Here is a 6001-nt window from a genome sequence, read left to right as displayed (position 1 = left end):
GTATTTTTATTTCATCTTTAGCTTTTGTAAAGTTGTAGAGTAACACACTAAAAGTCCAATTCCACAGCATTATGACATTTAACAGGCGCGAGGCTAAGAGGCTAAGTACTATTATGTGTTTATTTTTGCGCATTTAATTTTCGTTATCCTTAGCGCACAATTAATCAGTTTGTACAGCTGATTTGCTTTCAGAAGCTTTATCGATATTTAATTTACGCCAGCCAACCCTCATATTACGATCAATGATTGTAATAATCCGCGTACATCATATTCCCACGTAGCCAATGCGAGAAAAATTAGTATTTTCGTGCACTAATTTAAGTCGGCATTTTCAGCATAGAATAAAAAAAGACGAGATAAGAAAAAGGAGAGATAGTAAAATGTATTTTCTAGCGCAGGCGACGACGACACCCGAATTCCAGCAATTCCGATAAATCCGACAATTCCGGAAATGGGGAATAATGCTGACATCAACAAAATTTCGAGCATGCGCAATTGAGTAGGGGATAGTCCGATACTCAAACTACGATCGCGCTAGAAATTTTGCTGATTGAAACCAGAAATCTATATAATAAAGATAAATAAGCACACCGTGAAAGAGTTACACCTATCGCGAGAACCCGTGGACTTGTCCGCTATTCCAAGCTACGCAAAGCCGACCTTGTTGCTTTATTGGAGGTACCTGCACAACCCGTTCCTACTCCAGAACCCATAGCTCCACCACGGCCTTTACCTACCCCAAGGCCTCCAGTAACGGATGATGTACAACGGAGACCTCCAAGGAGGTCAGGACAACGAAAGCCGGTCAGGCCAGTGACTCTACTACCAACACCAGAGGCCATGGATATATCCGAACTCCAAGAGATGGTGAGGACCCGTATGATAGTCAAGAGTAAACTGCGAGGGTGGTCTGGGCGGCTTGTGGACTATGTACCGGAGAGTATTAGAAAGCCGGTGCAAAGTATATATGCATCGGCAGGAAATCGCATCCTTGCTCTTTATGATGGGGCAAGGAAGACCCTGATGGGTGAAGTTGAAGAAGAATCGCAAGAAAGCACCGAACCCGCTGAACAAGAGGCGCAAGAAGACTTCACGTCCCAGGAACATAAGCGTGCTCACCATGGGACATTCCGAAGTTTCCGCATCCGCGGCATAGACGGTACGGATGTCGATGGATACTTGAGGATGGTGCGATCACACGGGAAAACCTTGGTTGAGAAGCAGGTTAAAGACATGGGTCTGCCATGGTGCAGTGTTCCCTATGGATCGTAAAACTGCCTAAGAGCGGCTTTACGATTGGCCGCATCCTACACCTCGACGTGGACTTTCCTAAGCTCAGACTGACGCGGGGATCCTCGTATATCGAAGCACCCAAGTGGATAGCCACGAAGAAAGCTATTATTGACCCGAAAAATGAGGATGAGGGATGCTTCAAGTGGAGTATCATAGCTGCTCTGCATCATGAGGAGATATCCAGAGATCCACAGAGAATCAGTAAGCTGAGACCCTACGCGGAACAGTACAACTGGCAGGGTATCGAGTTTCCCACGATCATCAAGGACATCTCCAAGTTTGAGAAGAACAACCCCGACATCGCGGTGAACGTCTTGTACGTGACGGGAAAGACGATCAATATCCTGCGTCGATCGACACACAACGGACGCGAGAAACAGGTTAATCTGATACTCCTCACGGATGACAAAAAGACCCACTATATAGCCGTCAAAAATCTCTCACGGCTATTGGGTAGCAAGACATTGAAGAATACGGCAAAAATGCACTTCTGTCTGAACTGCTTGCAAGCCTTTCCAACAATCGAATCGCGAGACAAGCACTATACCTACTGTAGGGATAACGAAGCGGTCAAGATCACGATGCCAACTGAAAAGGAAAAGTAGCTCTACTACAAGGACGGTCAGCAGCAGTTCAAAGTACCCTTCGCCATCTATGCAGACTTCGAGAGCCTGTTGATCCCGATGAAAGAGAATGCGAGAGAGACCAAGACGAAAAGGCTGAACAAGCACGTACCATGTAGCTGGTGCACGTATAGTACCTTCGCCTATGGCGATATATCATATCCCTTGTATAGATACCGCGGCAAGGACTGTGTGACGAGGTTTGTTCAACATCTGGAGGATGAGGTAAAGCGACTTTACAGCACCTACCCTCAGCAGGATATGTTTTTCCTAACGGAGGTACCAAAGAGAAAACACGAAGAGGCCACGCGTTGCCACATCTGCATGACGTTTTTCGATGATGACAACCGCAAAGTCAGGAACCATTGCCACTATACGGGTCTATACAGAGGCGCTGCGCATACACAATGCAATCTCCACAACCTCTCAGGGTACGACGCGCACTTGTTCATCCGAGAACTGGGGGAGTAGTACGACACCCAGGATATTGGCTGCATCGCTGAGAACACCGAAAAGTACATCTCCTTCAACGTAAAAATCAAGGTACTCCTTGGAGGTATGGGGTACGGTGATGGTAAAACGTACAAGAAGATCGAGGTCAGGTTCATAGACAGCTGTCGCTTCATGGCATCAAGCCTGGAGAAATTGGCAAGCAACCTCATCGGTACAAACGCTGCAGGTATGAAATGTCATCAGTGTGCGGATACATGCCTGAAATTTCAGAGCATCGACGTCGAGTATGTAGCAAAATTCTGGTGCAAGGCTTGCGGCTCGAGTACCACAAAGCAGTTAGACATGGAGCAGGTAAAGGCAAACGTACCAGCAATGGCAAGATTCATCGACGGGAATGATTTCTTCAGACTGATGCTTCCAAAAGGCGTCTACCCCTACGAGTACATGGATGGCCGGCGACTATTCAAAGAGACGGAGCTACCTCCCAAGGAGGTCTTCCACAGCAAGTTGAATATGAAAGGGATCAGCGACAACGACTACGAGCACGCGAAAAAAGTCTAGAATTTCATCACTCCGAAGGGCTCCGAGACTACCATGGCTGACTACCACGATATGTACCTCACTACAGACGTCCTGCTACTAGCCGATATCTTCGAAAGTTTTCGAGGCGTGTGCTTGAAGAACTACAAGCTCGACCTTGCCCATTTCTACAGTGCATCTGGTCTCGCCTAGAAAGCTGCGTTGAAGTACACTGAGATCAAGCTGGAGCTCCTTACGGATACTGGCATGCTCCTGATGTTTGAAAGAGGTATTCGAGGAGGCATAACTTAAGCTGTGCACCGGTATGCCAAGGCGAACAACAAGTACATGGGGGACCAATACGATCCGGAGTTGCAGTATCTCGATGCCAACAACCTCTACAGCTGGGCCTGCCCACGCACAGGTTCAAGTGGGTGTCGAACGTTGAGACTTTTACCGAGAAGCGCATCAGCAAGCTAGTCGCTGACAGCAAGCATGGCTACATCTTGGAAGTTAACATCAACTATCCAGAGAGCCTACACGACAAGCACAACGAGCTGGCTTTCCTACCGGAGCTCAAGGTGGTTCACAAGGTCAAGAAACTGATACCAAATTTGGAACACAAGCGGAGGTACGTGGTGCACATCAGATCCCTTCACGAGGCCCTGAAACATGGGCTCGAACTCAAGAAGGTATACAGAGTGATCCAGTTTAACCAGAAGCCCTGGCTGAAGGGTTACATCGACCACAACACGAGTCTGAGAACTGCCGGCAAAAATGATTTCGAGAAGGACTTCTATAAGCTCATAAACCTCTCGGTGTTCGGCAAGACCATGAAGAACCGGAGGAATCACCACAATACCCAGCTGGTCACCAACGAGGAGAAGTATACGAAGCTCGTCATGAAGCCCAACTTCAAGGGTGGAAACTACTTCAGCAGCCACCTCATGGGCGTGGAAATGGGCAAGATTGAGGTGAAGATAAACAAACCGGTGTATATTGGCCAAGCCATTTTAGACAACTCGAAAGTGGTGATGTACGAGTTTCACTACGACTATATGCAGCCCAAATACGGCTGCAAGCTGCGGATCTGCTATATGGACACGGACTCTTTCGTCTAAGACATTAGAACGGAGGACATTTACCGTGATATTGCCAAAGATGTTGAAGCACGTTTCGATACGAGTGCCTATAGCAAGGATGATAGAAGGGCCCGCTTTCCCATCGGGAAAAACAAAATGGTAGTAGGTCTCATGAAAGACGAACTAAGCGGAAAAATCATGACAGAATTCATCACACTGAGACGGAAGCTGTATGCTTACAAGAGCTTACGAATACCAGCGCTGTCTGGAGGAGGGTATTGATGTATACAAAACCTGGGTCTGTATCCAAAATAAAGGGCATCAAATCTACACGCAGGAAGTGAACAAGCTGGCACTAAATAGGGCAGACGAAAAACGGATTGTGCAACCAGACCAGATCTCTACACTTGCCAGGGGTCATTATCGCCTAGCGGCAAAGGAGAGCAAATAAATGGAGATATGTTTACTAATCGCCGTGCTACTGCCATACGTCTTGATCCTTGCTTGCTTCTTTCGTTATCGACGTCTAATAAACATGGTTCGAGATATAGCACAAATTTTTGATGAAGTTGATACCCCAGAAGAAGCTTTTGAACATTGCGAAAAACCTATTGACAAGCGCCAAGCCCTGAAGGATGCACGCAAGGGTAAACAGCACTTGCTACCGAAGAAATGCACCGAAGCCTATATTGACAAAGCATCAGACGAGGCAGTCGAGAAAGCTTATACGGAATTCATTCAACGTGAGTTCCAGGAAAAAGGGCGAGAAGACTGCCAAGGCTCTATCCTCACAGGCTATCAGTCTGTATACCAAGGCCATGGGGAGTATGGTTCAGTTGGATAGTCCCGAGGGGCTTAGATCTGATATCGAAGCTGATCCTATCATCAAGGACTCTATGGCTGACTTGGGGATCCTCGTGTACTTGGCGTTTGGTAAATTTCTAACGCCTCTTCTAGTAGTTGCACACACTGTAAACCACTGTCAAATACCTACGTCCAAGGTAGTTGAAGAGAAGGTTGATGAAGATCAAGAAAACAATGGGGAATATTCTATCAAAGATACGATTGGACAATTATAAAATATTCGAGCGCACAATGGATCTGGCTCAATATATGTATGGCACAAGGGTTGTGAGATATTCGGACTGGTGTAGCTGCTTCGGGGACCATAGTGTGCACGGCTTAGAAATCCTGACACCTCCAGCGGAGCGCTTCCCGCCACACGTCTGTGTTTTGGATGCGAAGCCTTATAAGAATTCCATAATGAAAGAAGGGAGATGCGGTGAGGCTTCCTAAAGTGAAGTGATTTGTTACAAGTCTTACGGCTTATAACAAATGAGCGAGGAAACTGACCAAGTAATTACCAAGAAGAACGAGGGTCGTGTTGCTGCTGGCAAGAGACTTGCCGAATGGAACCGCAATAACAAGGCAAACCTGCAGAATAACGTGGGCAAAAGTACTTCGCAAGAGGGTCAGGAACCTGTCGCGGGTACTTCGCAGGTTCTCAACAGCATATACCTTGGCGGAGGTCTCGTTGCTGTAGTTGCCTGCGTGGTAGTTGGAGTCTACTACATTTCACGTAAGCAGCCTTCGCCACAGCCACGTGCGCCTCATCCCACGCGAAAGCAAGAGCACACGGCTTGATATCGACATTTTCAAGATGGGATAAGCCTATAATAAACCATGAGTTCAAATGTGACACCGAAAGAGAAGGAGATAATCGACATGTTCTACGAGACAGTCGTAGATTTAGGATTCACTTTCACCTACGCCATGGGAGGGAAGAAATTGTTAGGCATCAGCAGTCCCTCCACCAAGATGGACACCAGCGATGCCCTGAAAATGGTAGCTTACTTCTCAGCAGGCAGGGCCAGTCTTGAAATGGCCGTATCCAAAGGTTGGATCCCTGTGATTATCGTGCCAAAGCCAAAATAGGGTACCTAGGTTAAACACGATTTAATATGGAGACTAAATGTTCGAGATGTAAGCACTATCTTTCTTTTGACAAGTTCAGGCTCAAGGGGAACAGGC

Source organism: Hydractinia symbiolongicarpus, chromosome 5 (assembly GCF_029227915.1).
Source record: "Hydractinia symbiolongicarpus strain clone_291-10 chromosome 5, HSymV2.1, whole genome shotgun sequence".
Classification (NCBI taxonomy): Eukaryota; Metazoa; Cnidaria; class Hydrozoa; order Anthoathecata; family Hydractiniidae; genus Hydractinia; species Hydractinia symbiolongicarpus.
Note: the sequence above shows the minus strand (reverse complement) of the source record.